Raw genomic sequence first — 27,056 nt, forward strand, 5'->3', positions numbered from 1 at the left:
AGGCAAAATGATAAATGGATCAGTGACTGTTTCATATGGTATTTTGTTGGCTTAAATAGGGATATATGGTTCTTTCATTGTATTATTACTAGCTCTGAACATTGCTGGCAAGGATAATTTTTGTATGTGATGCACATAGACCTTTTAATCACCGGTTAATTTTCCCAGAACAGATTGGCTTTACCATTTTATGGTAGATGTATGTTTCTAATATGCAGCAGAGAGGCAACATTTTCAGTCAGTTGCCATAAAAGCATCAGGGTCTTGGGTTAAAACATCTAATGTGGAATAAGGTTTCATAAGCTGGTGCCCACAATAAGATGCATGAAGTTGAGAAGTGGTCACTTACTACTGGGCAGGTCTGTCAAATGAACTAACACATTCTAGACAGAATTTGTCAAATGAAAACAAAGTCTAGACAGAATTTGTCAAATGAAATATAGAAAAAATGTATTAGTGTGAGTAAGGACAAGACAGACTACATGAGTGGGAGAAGATAAAATATGATATTTTACCTCAGTAGGCTATAATGTCCATTCTCCAAAGCAACCATTTTCTCCAGAGTAACTGATCTCTAGTCTGCAAATGAGCTGTCATTCCAGGGGATTTCCAGGTCCTATCTGGATGTTGGCATCCCTAGTCAAGAGTGTTGTTAGACTAGAGTTCCAAGGATCATTTTAGACTAATCAAGAAAAACTTGCTGTCCAGAATGTAATGAGTCACACAGTGAGAAATTTGTACTACTACAAATCCTCTATTATTTCCAAAGTTCCTTTGAAAAGTCAATAAATCCTTCTAAGACAGCCTCTGGTGTAACGTGTTCCAATCAGACTAAGAGAAAATCAGGAAAGCGAAAGAGCTCTTGCAGAGGTATTTGAATATGTGTCTGTCTGTTTGCTTTTTCTAGTACTGGGCACTTTCTTAAACCAAAATCTCCAAAATTGTCATGCATTTGTTGTAATCTCCTTTGTACTAACTAATTCTTTCTTCTTTTTTAAAGTGTGATTTCTGATCCTCATACTAATTCATTTCTTGTTATACCACCAAGTGAATTTATGGATTTGCCAATAGTGGGTGAAATATTCCTGTAGATAAATTGTTCATAGCAATTCTAATCAAAATACACTTTCAGTTTAGCTGACATAAATCTGTTCCTCAAAGTTAAAACAAAGGGGGAATGTCATTATACATTAACAGCATAGCAAAATGCTTTGTATTGTATATATGAACAATCTGAGGCAGGGAGCTTGGGACAAGAAACTGGATTCCTGGACTCTTGAATGAGATTTGTTGAGTCCCCATTGCTAATCATCTGTTGGACTATGTAATGGACCTATGAGAGGGCTCCATTAATGACCAATTGCATGTCTTGGTGAGAGCCTCAAACATGTATATAAGTTCTCTGGGTTTGCTTGTTGTTCAGTGTTCTTGTGCTTAGTAAAGAGTTGGTTGTTTGGAGCTGAAGTATCTGTGTCTTCCCTGAACCCACAAATTTAAGTCTTCATATAAAAGAGGAAACAACCTTTTTTCATTGATTGATTTTTGAGTTCTAATTAAAATGCCACTCCCTGCCACCGACATGATTTATACTTTGTAAAAGGCTACAGCTTTATTGTTATGTAAATAAGCAATGACACAGGGTGTGGGCAGATCCATCATGCAGCCAGCTGACCACAAGGAATGAGGTGTCATTAGCAGGCCCACATGTGGGGACTGAGCAACACCCATGTCAAGCTTCCCCTACCCATCAGGCCTACAAGCACCCAGGGAGATGCTGTGCAGGAGAAGCACAATGGGCATCTGTCTCTGTTGGAGTTTCCCCTGGCCACCTGCCATTCCAACAGCCATCCACCAGCTGATGGTGTGCATGTGTGCAATCCCTTAAGGAGCCTCTCCCCCCCCCCCCCGCCCAACCTGGCAGGGCCTAGCTCATCGGAACTGGTTCCACCCCTAAGAATCTATCCACCACCAAACCACCAGCTATGACAAAGAAGACTGAATAAAACAGCATACATGAACAACAAATACAGAAATGAATTACCACAACCTAAGGAATTGGGGGGGGGGACAGGAATGCTTCCTGCAGTGCAGAAAGAGCAAGAGGCCCCATGCCCGAAATGACTGCCTTTTGAAGCTGATTAATGCAGCAAGCCCCACCTCTGCTGCTCCAGAACTCTCTTGATGGGTGCACACCTGCTGCACCTGCCTGTGAGAATGATGTCACGCTTTTGTTTTCTGGATTGCCCCCACCCAAGCAATAGCGGGATTCTCTGCTGATTGGCAGCAGCCAAAGTTGTCACATTATGTCTTCTGTGAAGAAGTACTTGACTAGATCTGTCCTATATTGCCCTTACAGGGTGACCCCCCTCCCCCCAAGTTCTAATATCATGGGAGAAAAAGTTCTGTCTATTCATTTTCTTCACATGATGCCTAAGTGTACATGCGGCAGGAATACAATAACATTCTATGTTCTATCACAGAAGAAAAAGCTTTCGAGAAGCAAGCATGAAGGATGTAATTAATTATATGCTAAAACTTCAGCCTGTGAACTCAGCAAATTATTTGCATTTCATAGTCTTTAATGTAGAAATATAGGGCATTGTGTGAGACTCATCAACAATCTGCCTGTTTGTCCATGCTAGAGGTCAATGGGTGGCCTTAGAGATTTATGGAAGGAGCTCTGAGAGAAACAGATCCGCTGAATCATTGCCTTTGGTGGCTTGATAGGATAATGAAAAACTACCTAATATTTTGTTATGACTGGTATGTGGATTTTTTAAAAATGGCTTGGTTCCTATGAACAAATTCTGTCTGTACTAGATAGCCTCTGCCATAGATTAAACTTCTATTTGCACAAGATCAATGCTTTTCAATGAGCCCTCACACAAAGGGAAATTCTAGTGCAAGAGGAAAGGTGCTTTGCAGCAGAAACTATCTAGCACGCAAAAGAACTTGTTTGTAGGATGCAAGCGATTGACAGTGCACTGAATGATATATTCATAAATGTCTAGAATGAAAATGACCTTGTAGGATATGTGCACTCTCTCTCTCTGTCTCTGTTTCTTCTCTCTCTGAGTTGGGCGCTTCAGCTGCTGAAGCGGCCGTTCACGCCTGAAGCAGCCAGCGCTGCGGGGGGGGGGGGGGGCGGGAGAGGGCTGGCACGGGTCCCGGCATGTCAGTCGGCACACACATGCAGGCGCAGAACTCTGTGCTTGCGTGCGTGCGTGCGCCAACTGGGGTGCCAGTCGGTGCCACCCCTCAACACTGTGGCACAGCACTGCCTGCTTCAGGCATGAATGGCCACTTTGGTGACCGAAGTGCCCAACCCTCTGTCTCTCTATCTCGCTTTCTCTCTGTCCCTCCTCTAAAAAAAAAAAAATTACCAGTGTATTTTCAAAACATACAGCCATGGTATCAGACTTCTCAACAATGTCACCAAAGTATCAGTCATAGACCTAACAGCAGACTCTTAGCTATACTCCAAAAAAGTGCTTTATTTGTATATACTCCCAACTTTGTATGATTTTGAAGAAGAAGAAGAAGAGTTGGTTCTTATATGCCGCTTTTCCCTACCCAAAGGAGGCTCAAAGTGGCTTACAGTTGCCTTCCCATTCCTCTCCCCACAACAGATACCCTGTGGGGTGGGTCAGGCTGAGAGAGCCCTGATATCACTGCCCGGTCAGAACAGCTTTATCAGTGCCGTGGGGAGCCCAAGGTCACCCAGCTGGCTGCATGTGGGGGAGTGCAGAATCGAACCTGGCATTAGATTAGAAGTCCGCACTCCTAACCACTACACCAAACTGGCTCTCAATTGTAGGTTCAATTAGTTAAACACAATTTTTGCTTTGGTCTGATCCAAGTAGTCATTTTGTGAAAACTGGCAGTGGTTCAAAAAGTGTCTAATGCGGTGCTGCTTAATTAAATATGTGAAAATAATCATACCATTCTAGCATGATGGAGTTGGACATAAAGCAGCTACAGGGTATGTTTCTACAGTGACCTCTATGTAAACCGACTAGAGTGTTCCTTCTGTTTCTGCCTTCCTTGAATTGCAAAATACATTATACATTAATTTCTGAATAGGAGAAAAATACCAGTTCATTGGGCTGATCATGAGTTATAATTATGAAAGCTGTTTTTGTTGTAGGCACTTAAAATAATACAATAAAAATGAATTTTAGAAAATTGGAAGGAAATGGAAGCATAGGGTTGGGCACAAACTGGTGAAATGTAGTTTGATTCAATGAGCCTCTTGTGGCGCAGAGTGGTAAGGCAGCCGCCTGAAAGCTTTGCCCATGAGGTTGGGAGTTCGATCCCAGCAGCCGGCTCAAGGTTGACTCAGCCTTCCATCCTTCCGAGGTCGGTAAAATGAGTACCCAGCTTGCTGCTGGGGGGTAAACGGTCATGACTGGGGAAGGCACTGGCAAACCACCCCGTATTGAGTCTGCCATGAAAACGCTGGAGGGCGTCACCCCAAGGGTCAGACATGACTCGGTGCTTGCACAGGGGATACCTTTACCTTTACCTTTAGTTTGATTCAGTTCATGGCATGGTTAGATTGAGAGCCACAAAACCATTATACACTTTTAGGCACCAAATGTACCAGGTTTACCCCATCATGCTAGAGACATCAAATGTGCAGGGGATCTCCAGCTGCCTCTTTTCTAAATGCTTTCCAAGTTTACCCAAAAGGTACCCCCAGGAAACTGCTTTCTGGGAAAAAGACAGGCATGGGTTCAGGATGTTCAGGAGCGTATACAACAGACACTGTACACGTTAGAGTAATCAAACTCACAGAGGACTTCTGCCTAATGTCTACCAAATTACATGCCTTCCAAATTTTGTGCAGATTGGACTTAGGGGGTCTGAGTTATGGCCCCCCAGAAGAGATAGTTCTCAAGAAAATGCTTTTGGGGAAATGTCAGGCACAGGTTCAAACATGTATATCAGGGATTCCAGGGATTCCACAGACCCCTGTGGGCCTGTCAGAGCTCCAGAGAGGGTCCATGGCCTTTCTCCTCCCTTCCTACCTCAGTGGACATGACCACAAGCTAGGAAACCAGAAGCTTTCATTGGTTCCCTCAAATGTGAGTGAGGTATCTCATGGCTTCTGTGCCTAGGATATGGTGGAACCTGCACACATATCCTTCCTTAAACTGCCTCCTGTCTCTCCCCTCTTCAGTCTTTCTCCATTCTGCTTGAACAGATTCATGGCTTCGTCCATCCTGGACCACTATTGAAAATGTCTTCAGTGGGTGGAAGTTTTCTATTGGATACAACCCACCATATATGAACATTACCCTTTGTATCACACTCTAACCTTTAAGACTCTCAAAGTACCTAGTTTTATTCCCCCTGTTTTCTCCTCACAACAACCCTGTGAGATAAGTCAAATTGTGATATCACCAGAAACTCAATATACTCAGTCTGAGCCTAATGTCTACCAAATTACATGCCTATTGTACACTAGATCTCAGTCAAATCTTTCTACCTAGCTCTGGTGCCAAGCAAAATCTTAGTAACACTTATAATCTCTTTTTTTTAAAGGTCTTTTAAAAGCTGTCAGGAAAAAGTGTCTCAAAGGTTTATTTATTTCACACCCACTGATTCCAGAATGCTGTCACAGATTTCAACAAGACTGCCCCAGCGGAAAAAATGCTGTGGACCGCAGCCAAAACCAAAGGGAATGTCTGCAGACTCTTAGTCACAGCATCTCAAGTCCTGACACTGTGACACACACCATCTTGCTCTTTAAGATTAAGGAACATGATTTGTACTGATTCCAATTACTTTCAGCCCCAATTTAGAAGACAATATGAGCTGTTAATGATTAGTCAATTAGCCGCCAAGCACCAAAGTAACAGGTGAACCTTTGAGAAATGGAATGACCGAATTGTATTTCTTTGCCAAATGAAGAACAGGTTACAAACGGATTGCATGCACAGACACATATTCTTCTGGGGAAAGTGCTGGGGTCTTGACCTTGTGTGAGGAAAAGCTATGCCTGAAAGAGGGAGCAGAAACTCCAAGGAATTGTAAAGTGGTGGAGTGCAGCAGGTTGAGTGAAAATTGCTTGGTATGCTTTTTCCCATCCACCCTGCACTGGCAGATGCGTTCACTTATAATGCTGCTGACTTACTATTAGGTCAATTCTTATCTTTAATACCTGCCCCTGGTGAATCTCTATCCCTGCTTAACAATGTTGGGAATGCAAGTTGTACAGACAACAGGGACAAGAAGAAAAGCTGCAGGATCAGGAAATAGACCAATTTTTTTATGGTGCTTCATTTCTACTGTAAAACAGTCTGCTCAGGGTACCAATCTCTACAGTGCATTAGCATTTAGCAAGCCAAGTCAACATTAATCCATGACAACAAGAACATATCGGTCAAGCAAATGAACATCCATTTCTAGGATGCACCAAAGCTTGTTGTATTTCCTTTTTGTTAAAATATAAGAACAGTTTCCAGTCTTGCTTCCAGTCAATCATCTGAGCTTTTTGTTCCTTTGCAGGCATCACTGATGGCCATATGACTGAGCCTGTACTGTCATAAAACTCTAGTAATATCTGCAGTCTACTTTCCATCAGGAAGAAATATGTGAAAGGCTCTTTATTTGCTCTTTAAACACAACTGTGACACTCTGTGATAAGAGTACTGCAAACTGAATCTTCCTCTCTCTCCCCGTTACTTGAAATGCATAAGATGCTGTATTAGGTCTTTGACTGCAAAGACTTGATCTTGTAAAAACCACACAAGGGGAATTTCATAGGAAACAAGCACAGTTAAGACCACATCCTGTAAAAATGATCAAGAAGTATATGTAAACAGCCAGGCTAAGGGTTTTCGTCTCGTGTTTCAGTGTTTTCATCTTTTTTATTATATCCCCATGGAATGAAGATAAATCTTAAGGATCATGATTTAGTCCATCTGAGGTACGGGAATGGGTGAGAGGCACTGCATGCTTCATCACCAGTTGTGCTGCTCCAGTTTCAGTTGTGGAGCCAGGAAAACTGAGAACCAATGACAGGCACAAGTGACACCTATCACCTCCTCCAGGGTAGTGATTCCTTTCAATATGGCCCCCAAAGATGAATTAGATCAGAGGTAGTCAACCTGTGGTTCTCCAGATGTTCATAGACTACAATTCCCATGAGCCCCCTGCCAGCGTTTGCTTGCAGAGATTAATGGGAATTGTAGTCCATGAACATCTGGAGGACCACAGGTTGACTACCCCTTAATTAGATCACTTGAGCAGTAAACTGACTGTACCAGGAGGTCTAAATTTGAACAAAGATTGTGTGTGTGGGGGGGGGGTCCCATCTTTTATGTATATACTAATAATGTGGTTTGAACTTGCTGAGACCAAGAGTTATTTATGGGCTATAGTGGATACCTCAATGAAAAATCAACCCAGTGTGCTGCAGCAGTGAAAAAGGCAAGCTTTATTGTGAGGATCATTAGGAAAGGGATGGAAAATAAATGGGCCAGTGATATAATGCCCATATATAGATCTATAGTGAAGACTCATTTAGAATGCTGTGTGCAATTCTGGTCATCAGATCTCAAAATATATCAAGGAGTTGGAAGAAGTACAGAAGAGGGCAACCATAATGATTAGGAGGTTAGAGCACTATTCTTATGAGGAATAGCTAAAATTAGAGATGGGCATGTGTCGGCTCATGACCCTTCGTGAACTGACTGACATTCCCAAAGTCATGGCCCCTATGACTGCAATTAAGCTACATGGGTCTTTAGGCCCCAGGGGCTCAGTGGTTTTTAGGGAGGCAGGGGGCAGGGCCTTTCCTTTGCACATTCCCCCATGGCATTGCATAAGAGAGCTACCCATTGGCCCCTATGAGGCTGGCACAGCTTTAAAATGTTGCTCTGTGCTGCCCCTAAGTCAGGAGACAGTGCGGGAGAATGAGTATGGCCAGCATAGCATTAAAATGTTGCCTCACATCACCGCCCAACTCAAGAAGCCATGCGGGAAAGTGAGCAGGGCCAGTGCAGCATTAAAATTGTGCTCCTTAGCCTCTATACCTTGTTGTTGGACTTCCAAAGGTACTGGTTGACCACTGCACGATACAGGATACTGGACTATATGGACCTATGGTCTGATCCAGCAAGGCTCTTCCTATGTTCTTATGAGAAAGAAAGAGTTAAACTGCCTCTTCTCTTTTCTACTCTTCCATGCAATTTGAAGCAGAAGGAAATCCCTAAGGAAAAAAGCTTCACTGAACTGCATGTTGCATTCCCACTTGAATTTTGTTTATCTCCTAGAATAGCAAGTTAGTCAGCCAAGTGTTCTATATATGTGATTCTGCTGTAGTTCACAATAAGAGACCCTGCTAGCAAAACTTCAATTATCCCCATGCAATATGCTTTTTTAACTGTAAGACGTTTTCCTTGCGATGCAATGACTCCATTTTTAAAGATTTCTTCACATGTGAATAGTGCATACCTCACTTGAGTTGCCCCTTAGATCCTGGTGTTTTTCTAAAAAAAAACATCCTTATCTTTGCCTGATGCTTCTATGAGTAGTTGCTATATTTCACATTCACAAATATTTAAAGTGTCCTAAATCCACTTGACATTTATTCTTGTGAATATGCAAATATAGCCTTTAACCACAAAAGGACTAATAAGATGCTCACAGTTGGGAGTTTTATATAAGGCTGCATTTCGTTAGCATCATTAACAGCTTGCATGCCAGAGCTGTCAAGGAAATTACAATAATAAAGAAAAATGGCATCTCAGAACTATATCCAACCAAGTTGTAATGTCCATTATTGTTTTTTTTCCCTCTTTGAAAAATAAAATATTAGTATTGAAGGGGCAGAATGGATTTGCTATGTTTTACTGTACTGATTTTGAACCAAACATTCATCTTAACGGGTCATATATGAGAAGGAAGGCACTAACAGTGTTGTCCTAAACAGAACTACACCGCTCTACGTCCATTGGAGTTAATGAACATAAAAAAGCATCACCCTGCTTTGGATAGACCTGTAGTGGCATGGACTGTTGTGAGGTGTGCAGTGGGTTGTCTTATCATGTACCAAAGAGTAGTGATAAACAAATGGTATATTTTGTTTTGATTAGATGCTTCTTCACCTGAGCATCAAGAGACCGTTTGTTGAGGTGTAATGTAGTGTGGTGTAGTGATTAAGGCTGGTGGGTCAGTCACAGTTCTCTCAGAATTCTCTCAGTTCCATCTACCTCACATGATGCTGGCTGTGGGGAAAGGCGATTGTAAACCACTTTGAGACTCCTTAAAGTAAAAAAAAAAGTGGGGTATAAAAACCAACTCTTCTTCTTTTTCTACTTTTTCCATGAATTAAATAATCTGATTTAGGAAAGCTAGCTAGATGCCTAGAGCTTCTTACCTGCATGCCTGTATCTGAATCAAGCCTGTTTTTATAGTTATAAATATTTTTGTGGATGGTTTCAGTTCTCTACTTTTTGCTTCTGGCTTTTTTCGTTGGGGTGGGATCTTATACAGAAGACAGGGAGTAGAGGTAAGTGGGGGTGAGTGCCACAATCATACTTTCCCCCCCCAGTTTTGTTCACTTTCAATATAAAAGCCCATTTAAGGGAATCTACCTTGAAGGAGATGCTGCAAGGAGGTGAGTCATGGATGAAAGGAAGGTTCAACGCCCATTATGCAGAGGCCCCATTTCTCATTAAAATCTATTACCCTGTAGTTCCCATGTGATTCTGGCAGATCCAGATTTGCAGCTATCACATCTAATTTAGTCCTATGTTCCAGATCTGAAGTATGTGCCTCAGGCCCATTTCTAATGTAATTTCTCAAGTGTGTGGAGAAAGCTAACAGGGTAGGCTATGTCTATGCACAAAGCATCACTTAGCAGGGCTTGTCATAAACTGAAAGTGAACAGACAGTGAGCTATTAACAAACTGGCATTAGAAGTCAATGCCCCCTAGATGTTCTCGCAGCTGCATGAGAACTGTTGATCCGTCAGCTGCTCCTGAACATCTGATAGAATGTGAAACTGACCCAACATGGACAAGAGCCAGTCTTGTGTGTCTCACAACAGAACTCTGTTGCTCCTTCCCACAGACATTAAATGTCTAATTGCCAGCTGAGAACCACTTCACTTACCTGTAATACAAGAAGAAGAGTCGGTATATGCCCCTACCTCAGGGGTAGTCAACCTGTGGTCCTCCAGATGTTCATGGACTACAATTCCCATGACCCCTTCCATCAAATGCTGGCAGGCGCTCATGGGATTTGAAGTCCATGAACATCTGGAGGACCACAGGTTGACTACCCCTACTCTACCTGAAGGAGTCTCAAAATGGCTTACAATTGCCTTCCCTTTCCTCAACAGGATACCCTGTGAGGTAGGTGAGGCTGAGAGAGCTCTGCATGACCGCTTGGTTGCTTATGCCCCCTGCAGGGTCCTCCGCTCTCTGGGTATGAATTTACTGGTTGTTCCGGGCCCCTGGGATGTACGCCTGGCCTTGACCAGGGCCAGGGCCTTTTCGGTCCTGGCCCCGACCTGGTGGAATGAGCTTCCGAAAGAGCTAAGGGCCCTGTCGGATTTATCAGCTTTCTGCAGGGACTGCAAGACGGAGCTCTTCCGCCAGGCGCACAGTTGAGGCCAGGGCAGAGTCCCAGGGGTTTTCCAACTGGTTCCCAAGCTCCATCAGACAGCTCCTGCTCTCACCAGATTAAGATTAGTGCCCCACCCTGAACAAGGTGGGATTAGAATAGATTTATGTTGTTATTGTGTTGTACCGTGTGATTGGAATTTGAGATGGGGAATATTGGGTTTTTTATTGTTTTTAGAATGTTATGATATAAACCACCGTGAGGCTATGGCGAGCAGCAGTATAGAAATCTAATAATAAATAAATAAATAAATGAATGAATGAATGAATGAATGAATGAATGAATGAATGAATGAATAAATGAATGAATAAATAAAAATAAAAAATATTACTGCTCCGTCAGAACAGCTTTATCAGTTCTGTGGTGAGCCCAAGGTCACCCAGATAGCTGCATGTGGGAGAGCAGTGAATCAAACCTGGCTCTCCAGATTAGAAGTCCGCACTCCTAACCACTACACCACCCAATTGTTGGCTTGTTGCTTGCACTGAGGGTCATGTGAGCAGCAACCATACACAGGGTTCTGTTTTCATAAACAGATGATGTATTTAAGTTGTGTTTAAGATAGGAAAATATTTCCTGCAAAGAGAGTGAATCGAAGTGTGGTTTCTGCCTGAGCTGCAGCAGTGTGCGCAAGGCTATTTGTGGTGGGTGGCTGTCAGTTAACCTAAAGGAAAGATAAACTGGGGAAAGCTGTACTTTCAGTGAGGGGAAAAGAGCTGGAAGAACTTTTGGCCATACAGAAGAGGAAAACACACCTTTAATCTGTGGAGAAGCATTTCAGCTTTTGTTTGAGGTTGCGTGTTGTACTGTAGCATTTTCTAAGTAACTTTTGTTTGTGGCTTCTGATATGGGCTAGGCTGATATAAAGGGCCAGATGACTGATCCCAGTTCACATACGGTATCACGGGTTGGGTGCAAGGATCAAGTAGTTAGCATTTCATCCTAGCACTGTAATCCTTTGTACGGTTACTCAGAAGGTAGTCCTGCTTCAGTTAAAGTAGCATAATTAATTACATTATTTTTAAGACTATGGCCAGGCTTTTCAAGCAATTACTAGCCACACACACTTCCATTTTGTAGAGGGAGATTTTGGATGTGTCTCTTACATTCAAGTCAACGTATCTAAGATTAGGGTATCACAGAATCACAGAATCATATAGTTGGAAGGGGCCATACAGGCCATCTAGTCCAACCCCCTGCTTAATGCAGGATCAGCCCAAAGCATCCTAAAGCATCCAAGAAAAGTATGTATCCAACCTTTGCTTGAAGACTGCCAGTATCTGACTATCTTTTTGGAGAATATTGAGCACTCAGAAAAATATCCCACAAGTACAAAATATAATTACTTTATGGATCTAATTTCTGTACCTGTTCAGTACTGGGAGACTAGAATGCCTTATCATTCCAGACCGAATATATTAGCATAGATGGACCCCTTTACTGAATCCTCTTTCTTTCTGCCTTTGAACACATCATTGCTACAAAGGAAATCTAGTGGATTTTAGTGCTTTTTGCTTCTATAGAAGTATACCTCAAATCCCCTCCTTTATCTTCCTTTTATACTGTAGCATTAATAAAAGCAAGAACAATTTTATTGGAGAGATCAGCATTTACATTCTTAAATATGTAATGATTTATTTTTAAGAACAGAAAATGATATGCTTCACAGAGATTGGAAAGGGCTGCCGTTTCATAAGAAGGCATTTTCACCCTTGACTGAAATGTGTGAAAAATAGAATTAATAATTCATTCTTCACTGACATTGGCTCCCTTGTAAAACAAACATCCTGGTCATTGCTGTGTATAACAAACATTCCCTTTCTGGACTCGAATGAATGATTTTTCTCTTTCTTCATGTTCTGGCTTTTTCTTGTAATTGTACTTCCCTGTCAAAGCACTGCATTGTATGAGTCTCTCCTCTAAACTGCCCTATGTCTTTTCTTTCCACACGGATTAAAAAGACATTGGCATGTTATTTTTATCTGGGTGTTGTTGGATATATAGCAGAAAGAGCCATGTTATCAAATACCACACCTCTGTTTAGATAGCTATGTGGAATCTGTGTTCAATTGCTATCACTCTACAAGCAGATAAAGAGAAACCCAGATTTTGTTTTCATGACTTGTAGCTTTCCATCTTGGTGGCTAGTGTAGAAGTAATTCTGGGTGATCTTTTAGCCATGGGTAAGTTAGTGGGTAGAGGTCATGTGATCATGTTTTCTCTCTCCCTAGCAAGCTGATCCTGCTAAGGTAAGGTGAACTATCTTGAGTTAGACTTGCTTTTATTCTCATTGCTTTTTCTTAGTCCTTTAGAAACACTTACCGGTATGTAAAATAAATGGATGCAACAAATCACTTAGTAACTGAGTGAAAAATAACTATGCATTTTTTACTTTCAGCTTTGTATTATGTCATTTTTTTGCATTTTTATTTTTATTTAACATTCCCATAAAGAGAAAAGGTTAAAAGTAATGTTTATTTAAGATTCCCATGAAGATAATAGTAGTTACTTTCACATATTGCATGTTTTAATGAAATGGTCATTCCTGAGGTTTTCTCTCTTTTCTTGACCATTTCATTCTCTTTCCATTTATTTATCAATCAGACTTATAGCCCATCCCCTCTCCCCCAAACAGGAATAAGGGTGGCTAGTAGCATTTAGAATACATCAATAAAATACAAATAGACAATAAATAATATTTAACATATAAAATGGTTAAAATACCATCATTAATATCTATCTACTATCAAGTAGGGTTGGATGATGGATGCTGAAGACCCAGCTGAAGGATACCAGCTGCCTGGTGGATCACAATGGCAGCCTTTGAAAATTGAGCTCCATAGGCTTCAGTGATGTGACTGGTTTCAATAGTACCAAATTGATTCAGATTTTGTTGAATCAATTCGATTGAATCCACAAAACCTATGGGTGATTCAGATGAATGAGATTTGGTCTGAATCAACTTGAATCAAATCCAAAATGGTCTGAATTTCTCTTCCCTTGCACATTCCTAGATCTCTGGCAGAGGCTGTGGAGCTGCTGCTGGTCTGAGCAGACAATCCTGACTTTGATGGACTCTGATTCAGTATAAGGCAGCTTCATGTGTTCGGTTAAACAATAGTTTCTTTCAATGTCTGAAGAGATGCTTTAAATGCCAGGTAGGCTCTTCAAAACTATCCTGAGAAATGTCTTAATAGAAATTTGCTTCCCTAAACATCCTTTGGATGCTTTGCCCAGACAATTCTTTCCACGTTTGAGATGAACTTTTGCTCCAAATAAAAATTGATGGGAACTATAACCAAGAGTGTTTCAAGGAGCCAGGAAATAGCCTGCAGCTCAGGTTGAGATGGAACCATTCTTAGGCTATATTTGCCCCTTTTTCAAGAATGATGTTTGTTCTCTTCTTTGTGGAAGACAAATGGAACGATGTTTTATTAAGAAGTAAAAGAAGACAACGAGTTTGGCATTCTTTCTGATATTTATAAAGAATGAACTGTGAGAGGGGGAGCGATCTGGTGTATCACAAGATGAATTATGTAGACTAAATGAGGCAGAACAGTGTGAGACCTGAAAAATATATTTTGAAGTTGCCTCAGGCAACACTTCAGTCTGTCAACTCCAAACTGTAGATTATTCTAAAAGTATTGATACGAAGAAAACTGTAAATTATTCCTAGGGCTTCACCATAATTACAGAATTTGGCTCCTTTTTTTTTTTTAAAAAAAGATTGCTTGTTGACATTTTTTATTCTTCCTGCAACATTTACTTTCCATAGCTTCTATAATCCTGAAATCTGGCTAAAGATTAGAGGAATTCCAGATCCTGCAAAATTAAGACATTGACAGAAATTCCTGTAATGTTTCACTCACTTTAACATCTATGGAGAAGTCTCAACTAAAAATTCTTTTTTGCCCTCATGCTCACACTTATATTCCAGTCTTTCTCTATTGCGGTTTCCACAACAACCCTGCAAGGAAGATTATACTGAGAGATGTTGACAGGTGAACATCATCAACTGTGAATTTCACATAAAGGTAAAGGTAAAGGTATCCCCTGTTCAAGCACTGAGTCATGTCTGACCCTTGGGGTGACGCCCTCTAGTGTTTTCATGGCAGACTCAATACGGGGTGGTTTGCCAGTGCCTTCCCCAGTCATAGTGATGTCCAAATGGAGATTTGAATCCATTTAATGCTCCAACTCAGAGCTCAACAACCAAAACCTCTAGAGCCATCTGACTCAGCATGGAATGGAATATAGATCTTTTAAAAAGAAAATGAAATGTTTCAGATAAGTGATAAGAAGGGTGCTTGAATGCAGGTGAAGGCAACTGAAGGCAAATTTCCTTAGTCTTCTTTGAGATGATTTATGGAAAGTGAAATGCTAAAAGTGAACCTAATCGTGTGCCAATTTATCCCAGTGCACAAAACCAATCAAACAGTGTGTTCCTGATGGAGATATCATGGGTGCCACTTACTAATAAAGGACTCACAGCAGTAGTAGTTGGGCAGTGGAAACGGAATGATTAATCAGGATATCAGTGATCAGTAATAGTTAATTTTATGTTTCTAGTTATGCAAATGGTCTGTTGGTTGATCTCTACCTGAATTTTGACAGAGTTTGGCTTCTTAATTATAAATGATACAGATACCAGCTCTGACCTCTAAACTTCAATGGCTTTCCCACATGTCCACAGCAACAGATTTGAATTGTGCATTTTAAAGGGGAGAGGAAAGGGAAGGCGACTGTAAGCCACTCTGAGACTCCTTTGGGTAGAGAAAAGCGGCATGTAAGAACAAACTCTTCTTCTTCTATATAGTATTGCCATGACATATTAAACAGCTATGAAGCCCCTAACAAGACCCTTTGTGTTCTGTAAATCATGTCTTGTTATAATACATGAGAGGAATAAAAGGCTATCTGAAATATTTGAATTCTAGAAAATTCCATTGTAGTATGACCCAGACAAAGGCCTTTTAATATCTGTTTTAGTGTCTGTGTCTATATGTTTGCACCCACATGGAACTGACTTTCTACAAATGGAAGATCTCTCCCCCCCCCACCCCAACCCAGTCTCAGAGACATCTTAATAACTCCATTACATTAAGCGGTGTTTTGCCAAATTCACATTTAGTAATTGTCTTAAGTGCTTGGGAAAGGAATTAGTTTCTGTCCCGTAAGAGTATATCTTGTCAGTAAAGGGGAACAGCTAAGACCTTTTAATGAAACTTGGGGATCATCTCAAAGTCACAGCCGATCTATATGGAAATGGAATTCATCCTTCATAACTGTACCAGAAAGAAGCTCTTGGTAACAAAAGTATTTAATCTGGCAGAACAAAAGTCTTAGTAACAATTATCATTTCTTTCCTAGAGGTGCACGGGAATATGTGTTCTGGCTTCTTTTTCAGTATTCTGTCATGCACAAAAGCCACTTTTCCTCCTTGTCTGATGAGAACCAGAGAGTGTATTGGTTACGGGGGGGGGGGGGGGTTAGTGGATGTTCCAGGGTTATACATTCCCCTCTTAAGCTGTGAAATCCACTGAAACCATTTCCACACTGGAGACTTCACACCAGGCTGCAGGCTGAAGTTTGAGTAAAGGCAGGTTGCCCTGTCTCTTCCTGCTCCCGCACGGGGGAGCATTTGGCCCGATGCACTTCCTCTGCCCCAGATTTGTGCTCTTGCAGGGCAGCCAGGGCAGTGAAGTTCCCAGTGCGGAAACTGTTAGAGTGATCTTAAGCTAGTCAAATATTTCTATCTAGGGCCAATGAGAGGTACTACAGGTAAGCTTGCCATTAGTCTTGGAGTCCTGTTCCTTTAACAGAGACTTAAAGAAAGGTCACTTACCACTTGATGATACTTACATCCTTTCCATGAAAGGCTTCAACTGCTCATTTCCACACTCTAAACCCTTATTAAACAGATAAGACTTGCCTGTTGGCAGCACCACCTGTGGCCTCCCAAGAAAAGACTTGCTCATTCATTTGGGTTCACTCAATCAGAAAGCTAGACTTGAGACAATTGATGGATACATGTAGTATGCTACTTATTCCCCAAGGACAAAGAGAAGAAAATGACAGACAATTATTATAGCACTTTTCAATTTTGCCAGACTCCTCAAATGTCCATTGGACAGACTCTCTAAGTATGCACAGAACCAGGAATTTGCCCTGCCTCTGGAAAAGTGGTAAGGCAGGACTAATTCCCAATGCAGAAACTGTCCCTGTGAAACAATAGATCCATGTGTGTGTGTGTGTGTGTTTCAGGTAAACCATTCCTTAATGTGGAAACTCAGAATAAGCATAAATAGAAAGCTGCTGATATTACCTGTTTGAAAGGTATCACCTTCACTGTTTGAAAGGCTTTGGCCTGACAAGAAAACCTGTCATACCAGAACATAGCAGGAGAGGCAGTGTTGCAGGTATGTGGGTCTGATGGCTCTGGACTTTGTATATTAAATGTTAAGATGCATGTGCACAATGTAACTGAGAGTCTAATGAATATCTGCACTTTTATATCCATCCTTTTTTGAGGGGGATGACATGGATGTGTAGAGGACCCTGTCTTAAAAGGATGGGTCTTTGATCTTAGTAACTTTCATAGGGAAATATGGTTTAGGAGAAAAAAATATTCTTTTATTCATAATATGTCAGGGAACTAGATTAAATGAATTTTGACCCAGTTTGCTTAAGATTATCTAGAGATGTTGCATATTGAAGAAGTTTATGTTTTGTTCTTTATCCTACAAATGCATCAAAGTTTTGTACTAGCTTCAAGTAAAACCAGATCAATTAGTCTTGAAGCTCTTTAAGTATGAATATGACAGATCCCTTCATGCCACAGATATTCTCCAGGCCATTAAATATGCTTGCTTTAATCTTTCAGAACATACAGTTTTTAGCTTCATAAAAGTACAGGTGAGCAGCTAACTTCACAACTTTCTACCTTGATGAATCAGCACATCAAGGCAAAATATATGTTTTCTTAATTCATTTTTTTCTTAAATAAAAAAAAATTTGCTGTACAAACCAAAGCTTTTTGCATGGAGGGCTGATTCACACAGAACTGCACACAGTACTCCAGGTGGTGTTTGACCAATGTGATATATAGTATGACTATGATATCCTGTGATTTTCACAGAATCACAGAATCCTAGAGTTGGAAGGGGCCATACAGGCCATCTAGTCCAACCCCCTGCTCCACGCAGGATCATTTTGATGCAATGCTTCTGTTGATATAACCCAAGACTGCATTTGCCTTCTTTACTGCCGCATCACACTTTCTGCTCATATTTAGCTTACAGTCCACAAGTGCCCCAAGTTCACGTTCATACACACCACTACTCAGAAGTATATCTCCCATCCAGTATGCATGCTTCTCATTACTGTGACTCAGATGTCAAACCCTACACTTCTTATTGAATTGCATCATCTCAGGAATCCCAAAGATCTCAGTCAATCCTGAGTAGAGAAGCATAACCAGTTTAACCACATTGTGCATGTAGCATATGCTACAGGACCTGAACTATCAGAGGCCCCATATGGTGCTTCCTCTCTCCCTAGGTTATTTACTTCCAAGTGCTGAGATGAGGAAGATAAAAGACGCCAACAGGGCTGCAGCCCTTTCCAAACTAATTTCTGCAGTGGCTGATAGGAGACTATATAAACAGGCAACCTACTTTGCCTTACTAGCCTCAGCTTCTGACTGGATGTGGTAACTGGAGGGTGGGAGGGATTCTTGGCTTCCTTATTGCTGCGCATGGGAGACTGCAGTTCCACTGATGCACCTCCGTTGCCTCCCCAGCTCCTGCCTGCTTGGAAATAGAGTAGCATGTGCACACACACGTTTATGATTTTTGCTGTCCTGAGGAGCAGTAACAAGAACCTCATGTCATCCACCCACATGCCAGATGCCTTCCTTGATGCTAGAAGACTCTGTTCTGGCTTGGGAAGCAAGCAGTCTGGAGGTCTCTTCCTGAGGAACTTTCCTCCTTCAGGTGCATTGCATCTATGGAGTAGGTATTAGACAAAAGTGGTATGTTCCCCATGGCATTTGTTTAGAGGATCACTGTTTGTGTTGGAGGATTTCCTCCAAGGGTGTTTTTATCTATTGCTTCCTTCTGAAGCAGCAGAAGAATCAAAGTGTTTAGCTCCATCCATGGCAAATTTGATGACAAATTTCTAAGTGAATTATTTTTTTCCTGCTTCTGACAAAGTGTGCAGACCCACAAAATTTCTTTGACCTAGTTTGTTCTGCCACATGGCTCTGTGTTGAAGGATGCAGTGTGATCTTAAGCATGTTTGTCTGTATGTTCAGTGGTGCCTACTGCCATGTTAGTGTGGGTAGGGTTGTTGCTATTGCTATTGCTATTGCTATTGCTATTGTTATTAGGCTTATTACCCACCACTCCCAAACCGGCTCTTGGCGGGTTACAACTTGTCCGTATAAAAACCCAATATGCCCATTAAAAACAATAAAACAATTAACATGCAATAAAACCAAATTCCTAAAAAAACGTGGTGGACTTCAACCCCCTACCCCTAAAAAAAGCATCTATATCGAGGAATGGGAAGAGGGAGCATAGATGGTCATGCTATTGCTCACCCTCTTAGCACCAGGGGGCTCAACAGATCTTCCCCTGCCAAGCCGGCCTCAACCATAGACTTGGAGGAAGCGCTCCATCTTGCAGGCCTTGCGGAATACCAATAGCTCCTACAGAGCCCGTAGCTCCACCAGGAGCTCATTCCACCAGGTGGGGGCCAGGACTGACCCTGGTTGAGGCTAGGTGTGTTTCCCTGGGGCTGGGGATGAGCAAAATATTAGTACCAGCAGAGCATAAAGTTCATAGGATGAAAGGCAATCCCTCAGATATGTGGGTCCCAGACCGTGAAGGGCCTTGAAGGTCAAAACCAGAACTTGAACCGGATCTGGGCAGCAACTGGCAACCAATGAAGCTGCCTCAGCCTAGGCAGTATATGGGCTCTCCAAGATGTCCCTATGAGGATCCTAGCAGCTGCATTCTGCACCAGCTGCAATTTCCGGATCAAGGTCAAGGGTAGGCCCGCATAGAGTGAGTTACGGAAATCTATTCTAGGGGTGACTGTCACATGGATCACCGTGGCCAGGTGTTCAGAGGATAGGTAGGGTGTTAGTAGCCATGCCTGGTGAAAATGGAAGAATGCCAGGCAAGCTACCTTCTTGACCTGTGCCTCTAGAGATAATGAGGCATCAATGGTCACTCCCAAGTTCCTGGCCTGGGGTGCAGTCATAAGTTGTGTCCTGGCCACATTGGGTAAGCGCCCTTCCTGGCCCATCCCCTTACCCCACAGCCACAGGACCTCTGTCTTGGAAGGGTTGAGTTTCAGGTATCTCTGTTCTAACCATCCAGCAATGGTTTCCAAACATCTGGCAAATGTTTCGGGGGGGGGTTCTGGATGGCTGTCAATTAGGAGATAGAGCTTGGTGTCATCAGCCCAGCCCCAAACTCCATACCAGCTGTGCCAGAGGGTGCATAAATATATTGAAAAGTGTGGGGGAGATGACCACAGCCTGGGTGACCCCACAAGGGAGTTGGTAAGGGCACAACAGCTCATCCACCAATACAATTCTATGGGTCCAGTTATGGAGAAAGGAGAGTATCCAGCTGAGAGCTGTGCCCTGTATGGACCAGCACTTCATGGTCAAACATATCAAAAGCTGCCAACAGATCTAACAGAATCAGCAAGGCTGACCCACCTCAATCCAGCTGGCGATTTAGATCATCCATCAAGGCAATGGGTACCATCTCCACCCCATGGCCAGGATGGAAACCAGACTGGTATGGGTCAAGTGTCGGATTTTCCTCCAAGAAAGCCATGAGCTGGTCTGCAGTGGCCCTTTCAACAACCTTGCCCAGGAACACCAGATGCAACATTGGGCGGTAGCTGGCTGGGTCCCGTGCATCCAGATATGGTTTCTTAAGGAGAGGGTGAACCACTGCCTCCTTCAGCAGGTTGGGGAACTCCCCGGTAAACAGGGAGAGATTGCTAATATCCCTGAGCTGACCTCCTATCCACTGGCCACCTCCTTTGAGGAGCCAGGATTGGCAGGGATCTAGGGAGCAAGTGGTAGTCCTAACCAACCCCAGCAACCTTTCCACTTTGGGTAAGGAGAGCCATCTGAAGCCATCAAACATCACCTCCAAAGGCAGCCAGCAGGCCTCTAGTTCATTTACTGTGTCAACCATGGCTAGAAGATTGAGGCGGAGCAACAAGACTTTATCTGCAAAATAGCTTGCTAATCTTCAAATGCAAGATGATCATGGATTCTTTTGTTACACATTACATATAAATATGAATTAAGGAATATGTAAATAATATAACCTGAGTTTCATAGAATCATAGAATCATAGAATCATAGAATCATAGAGTTGGAAGGGGCCATACAGGCCATCTAGTCCAACCCCCTGCTCAATGCAGGATTAGCCCTAAGCATCCTAAAGCATCCAAGAAAAGTGTGTGTCCAACCTTTGCTTGAAGACTGCCAGTTTAAGAATAACAAAATATCAGATTGAGACAGAAAAATATTCCTAGATATTACACTAGTTATCATGTTACTTTTTCTTAATTAGATTTAGGTTTTTTATTTTTCTTCCCTGTATTGTTATCTAGCATTTTTACAAGAAACATAAAGCGCAAGACATTATAGAGAAAACAAGTTTAAGAAGAGCAAGTTTAATCAAGCCTGCCTCATCAGGAGGACACTGAAATCATATTATGTATAATTAGTACTTCTAAATTCTGTTTCAAAATAGTGAAAAATGAATGTCTTGAATTTCTCTTTTCTACTAATTCCATTTGTAGGAAGTAGTGACTGTACATGAGGTATTAAATCATGGAAAAGCAAAGGATTGATGCAAACACATTTTCAGAATATTATTTAACACCTCACTCACTGGTAATGCAAACTGTCAAAACATATCAGAGACTACAGCATGAAGCAGAAAATCCTTATGCATTTCAGCCAAGTGTGGACATGGTATTCCCACAGTGCCACACTTCAGGATGAAATCTCTCAGCATACATTGCTTCCACTACTGCAGCTTCAATGCCACATAACTTCACAGATGTCTGTATGTGTGTAAAGATCGCTAGCTCCTTTAGTGTGCTTGCGTTGTAACTGTTAAAGTCCGCTCCAATGTCAAAAAAGATAAACAGCATTAGTGCTACAACTGTCATTCTGCAAAACAGATCTTGTATATATTGAATGTATGCATGCTGGACTAGATAACATCTATAGTGGGGGTGCAGTATGATTGTGCTGACAATGCCTTTGCCCAACTACACATGTTCAGCCTAATGGGAATACTAACCTGGGCCGATTCTGCACACATTGGGTAATGCACTGTCAATATGCTTTTGCAGTTGGATTTTGCAGTGTGGGATAATCTACTTCTAAAATGCATTATCCAACTGCAGAATGGGCCCTGGCCTGTATCAATGCAAACTGTACATATTTTATCTGTCCCTCTTGAATGGGGGAAGTGGTTTATTTTCCAGCATTTCCCAAGACAGGAGCAGAAGCTGGCTCGTTGAGGCTTACAACAGTGGTCCCCAACCCCCGGTCCGGAGACTGGGACCCGTCTGTTGTTCAGTCAGTACTGGGCCGTGGCTCCTCCTCGTCCTCCTCCCTGGCTGCTGCCTCGGGGGCTGCCCTGCCACTCTGCTGCTGGCTCTGCTGCCCTGCCACATGGCGGCCGGTGGCCGCCATGGCTGGGGCTCCCCCTTAGTATGGCACTGCACAGCTTCTGCTGGCAGTGCCCCCAGTGAGCAGTGGGAAATCAGGGGGGGCGGTTGGAAAAGCAAGTGGAGCAGGGGCTTGGGCAGCAGCGACATCCCTCGGCAAAAGACTACCCCACCCCCAGGCCACAGTAAAATTGTCAAGCGTTGACCAGTCCTCAGTGATAAAAAGGTTGGGGACTGCTGGTTTACAGCATAGAGAAATACAGTATAGTGCTAGAATAAAAACCCAATCAACAAAATCAGTAAAACCAGATGCCCCATAATTGGTGACCAGATCACTGCATCTCCCCCTCCCTCCCTGGTCATGGCTGCAAAAACATGGAACCACATCCCCCTATCAGACCCTATGTATCGAGCAGATGAAATATGTAATGCCGGACATTATATCATGCATGAGAGGGGAAAGAGGGGGACTCAAAAGCTCTTCCAGCCCTAGCCTTGAGCAAAAGCTGGTGGAAGAGTTCCATTTTACAGGCTCCGTGAAACTGTGACAGCTCTGTCAGGGCCATAAGCTCATCTGGGAGCTCATTCCACTAGGTGGGAGCCTGGACCAAAAAGGTCCTGGCCAGGCACACTTCACACATGTCAGGAACCACCAGCCTATTAGTACCTGCAGAGTACAGAGCTCTCCGGGGGTGGAGGGGGGGTGCAAGGAGATATGCAGTCCCACAAGTATGCATGGCCCAGACCACAAAGGGCCTTGAAGGTCAGTACCAAAACCTTGAACTTGATCTGGAACACCACCGGTAACCAACGCAGCTGCCTCAGCACTGTCTGAATGTGGGCCCTCCAAGATGTTCCAGTGGGGACCTTAGCAGCCACTTTCTGCACCATTTATAACTTTTGGGTCAGGGCCAAATGAAGGCCCACATAGAATGAATTACAGAAATCCAGCCTGGAGGAGACTGTTGTGTTGATCATTGTAGCCTAGCTTGGCACAGATGGAAAAACACCAATTGGACTACTTTGGTGACCTGCACCTCAACTGACAAGGAAGCATCAAAGATCACACCCAGATTCCTGGCTGAGAGCAAGATCTCTATTTGCACACCATCTGGCCCTTTCCGACCCAGCCATAGGACCTCCATCTTGGAAGGACTGAGTTTCAGGTGATTGCTTGAGCCAAGCTGTCACTGTTTCCAAACATCTGGCAAATGTTTCAAGGGAAAAGTCAGGCTGGCCATCCATCAGGAGAAAGAGTTGGCTGTATGTGTGTATGTGTGTGTATAAAATTAACTAATTCATGGAGGAGTCAGAAGAACAGAGTGGTTCTCTGCTCATCAGTCTGGCCTGCAGTGGCCTTGTTGAATTCACACAAAATGGAAAAGGAGTGGGAGGGAAGAGTTGTATCCAGTTCACTCCCCTCACTGGCTCCTTCCATTTCCCCCCTCTCACAATTTCTTCTCAGAGCTCTGCCAGAAGAAAATGGCTGGAGGAAGGCTGTTGCAAGCAAAAGGACTCAGATATTTTAGCAGGAGAGAACTGTATCCAGTGTCACAAAGTCTATCCTCTAAAGCAGTCATTTTCTTCAGGGAAACTGATCTCATAATCTGGAGATGAGCTGGAATTCCAGGGGATCACCAGGTCTCACCTGGAGGCTAGTGTCCCTAGGTGAGAGTTACTACACCTGGGCTGTTCACAGCCTGCAGCTTGTCCTGGCAGCCATTTCTTACTATGGGAAAAAATATTTTCAGATATTGTTAAGGATTGTCAATATCTTGATGGTACCTGGAAACCTCCCAAAGTTACAAGTGATCTCTAAATAACACTGATCATTTCCTCTGGAAATTGCTGCTTTGCATGGTGGGCTTGAGATGAATGCTTCCTTGTTTTTCTCAGGCAAGGTATTGTACACACTAAAATGAAACTAACATCTTATTTAACAAGCTTTTAGTTTATTAGTGATGCCATGCACACTATAAGCATGTGACTTCTGGGTGTGTGGCAGGAGGCATGGTGAGCTGGCATTACTTCCAGGGTTACTCAAAGCCCAAAGAATTTTTCAGGAGTTATTCCATGACCAAAAGGCTGAGAAAGGCTGCTCTAAGATGATCCAATATGCTCATTTAAAAATCACTATGCTATAGGAAGGGGGTGTTATGACATTCCTGAGCTGAAAATACATATGAAAATTGCTATTGGGCTCAATTTATTATCTTCCCTGCAACTGAGGGTAGCCTATAGTTTCCTGGGTAATCTGTCCTCTTTTTTTTTAAGATTGAGATAACATTCACTCTCTTGCAGTCTTCTGGCACCTCTCCAGTCCTCTAATCAGTGGTCTACTACCTTTTTTAGGCTGCGGACCGGTGGGTGTGGAAGAGCATTCCGGCGGGCCACGCATGCGCAGCTGCACGTGCACATTTGTGCCATGAGCAGCCGCAAACGTGCATGTGTGGCAGTTTCGCACATGTGCGCATGCGTGGACAGGCCGCAAATGCACGTTGGCACCATGCACGGCTGCAAATGCGCAAAACTGCCACACATGCGTGTTTGCGGCCACGCATGCGTGGCCTGGCCGTGCATGCGCATTTGCGCATGTGGCTGCATTTCCCTCTCCCCCCCCACAAAAAGAAGATTGCAGCCTGGGGGGCGGGGAGAGGGAGCCGCGACCCGGCGCCAGGGCCTTCGCGGCCCGGTGGTTGGGGAACACTGCTCTAAGATGTTCTAAAGATGATGGACAAAGTTCTTCAAGCTCTCCAGAAAGTTCTTTGAGCACTCTCAGGTGCACACCAACTGGCCATGGGATGTGAACTCATTCAGTGCAACCAGGTTCCTCTCAGCCACCTCTCTGTCCATGTCAACCTACCAACTAAACACTATACCTTGTCTTCTACCATTCCTAGATGTATTCCCATATTCTTCTAGGAATATACAGAGGCAAAATGGTTTAATGAACCCCTGTCCCTTTTTTTTACCAACAGGAAAACGGACTGAATTCAACCCTGAATATTCTTATTTCAGCACCAAGCTCTCAATGCCTCTGAAGGACCAGCTAATTTAATTGTTTGGTGGGTACATTTGATTTCCATGCAGTTCTTTCAACCGTTCATAATTTGAATCTAACTTCAAATAAGGCACTTAACTGCTTTCTCCAAACATGTGTCAATAATAAATCTAATTACAGCTTTGGTGACTTTCAAACCTTTGCCAGAAATAAAAGAACATGTATGCCTTTAGGCTGTACTTTGTTCTTACATCCTTTCATACTATATATGTACCACATCAAAGTATGAACCAAATATATATAGCAATATCAAATCCTTCTGGTTTGCTTTAGGATTTAATTGCTTGAAATTGCTCAATTACGTTTGAGGTATTATTATTATTATTTCTTTAATTCCTTCATCATAAACACAGTCTTTAAAATTAATCATTCTCTCTTTTCATCATTATGGTTGTACTAGTCATTCAGTATTTATGTGTAATGTTGTCAATGTGCAACTGAGGAAATGGCAAATGGCTTAAGAACATAAGAAGAGCCCCGCTGGATCAGATCAGTGGCCAACATCTTGAAGTTCAACAGCAAGGCATAAAGGGCTTTCTAGTATTGAGAAACTGGGCATGGAAGTTCCCTTTAGTCATCATAGCTAGTAGCCACCAATAGATTGGTCATCCATGAAACTGTAAACCCCCCTTTTAAAGCTGTCTGTGACTGTGGCCACCACACCATCCTCTGGCTGTTTCTTGCTGTTAGGATGGCATTTCTACTCATGGTGGTAGAAGAGGGCATGTTTTGCTGGTTTCCCCCCTCTCACTGAAGAGTCCCATATTATGCCCAGAGCTATTTGGAGTCCACTGAATCTGAAGCCAGCCTTTTGGACATACGTACAATTGCCCAAAAGCAGGAAAGAGAAAGACAGGATTAGGGACAGGCACAAACTGCACTGAAGAACTGAAGTGTATCACAAAATTTGGCTGGTTTGTGGTTTGTGAAGCAATGTCCATGAACTAAAGAACCACCATTAGCTTTGAAAAAGTTTGATCCAGTTGTGAAGAATTTGGTTAAAATGATGGGATGCCACTTAAACAACCTGCTTTCTGCTCTTCACAATAAACAGCTGGGGGTGGGGAACTGCCCACAGCTTAGCTGTTTGGTTTAAATGTCTGGGATCTATTTAAGCCCCTGATTTCTGCTCCCGGCTGCTTTTCACGGGGAGCAGAAAGCAGTGGTTTAAATAGCTCCCCATCATTTTAACCAAATAGCTGAGCAGTTGGCAGCCAGCTGCTTAATGCTCCCCATAAAAAGCAGCAGCCCCATGCCCACCCTGCCTGATCTAGACCAGCAACTGGTTCCAGAAGGGTTGGGGAGAGCAAGTGTGGGGTTGACATGTCAACCCTGCATTCATCCCACCTTATCCCAGCTGGCAGCTAACTCCAGAAGGGTTGGGGAAGCAGAGCACAGGGCTCTCCATGAGGAAGAAAGATCCTACAAAACAGCTGATTTTTTTTCTGAGGAAAACTGTGTGATGGGGGCTTTAAATTTCTCCCCAGCAGACTCCCCTGAGGCTGTGGAAAGCCTGAGCTTAACATTTCCTCAAGTGCTGGCACAGTGCTGGATGACACCTGTTGTCATTTCCTTCCAAGATAAAATCACATGGAAACCTCTCAGATCTTTTTGGGGCAAAGTGACAGAGTGCATT

The 27,056-nt window shown here is 42.9% G+C and overlaps 1 long non-coding RNA gene across 2 annotated transcripts; it reads left to right on the forward strand.

Moving 5' to 3' along the window:
• The first annotated feature begins 12,767 nt into the window (after window positions 1–12,767).
• LOC143842602 (uncharacterized) lies at window positions 12,768–26,610 on the forward strand. Of its 2 annotated transcripts, XR_013233212.1 has the most exons (6): window positions 12,768–12,887; window positions 13,653–13,796; window positions 14,576–14,672; window positions 16,903–17,057; window positions 18,440–18,650; window positions 25,338–26,610. It is a non-coding gene; the product is annotated as an uncharacterized LOC143842602 (long non-coding RNA). The 2 variants fall into 2 exon arrangements; XR_013233213.1 differs by lacking the exon at window positions 13,653–13,796 and having other exon boundaries at window positions 12,776–12,887.
• Window positions 26,611–27,056: the final 446 nt, after the last annotated feature.

Source organism: Paroedura picta, chromosome 8 (assembly GCF_049243985.1).
Source record: "Paroedura picta isolate Pp20150507F chromosome 8, Ppicta_v3.0, whole genome shotgun sequence".
NCBI classification, from domain to species: Eukaryota; Metazoa; Chordata; class Lepidosauria; order Squamata; family Gekkonidae; genus Paroedura; species Paroedura picta.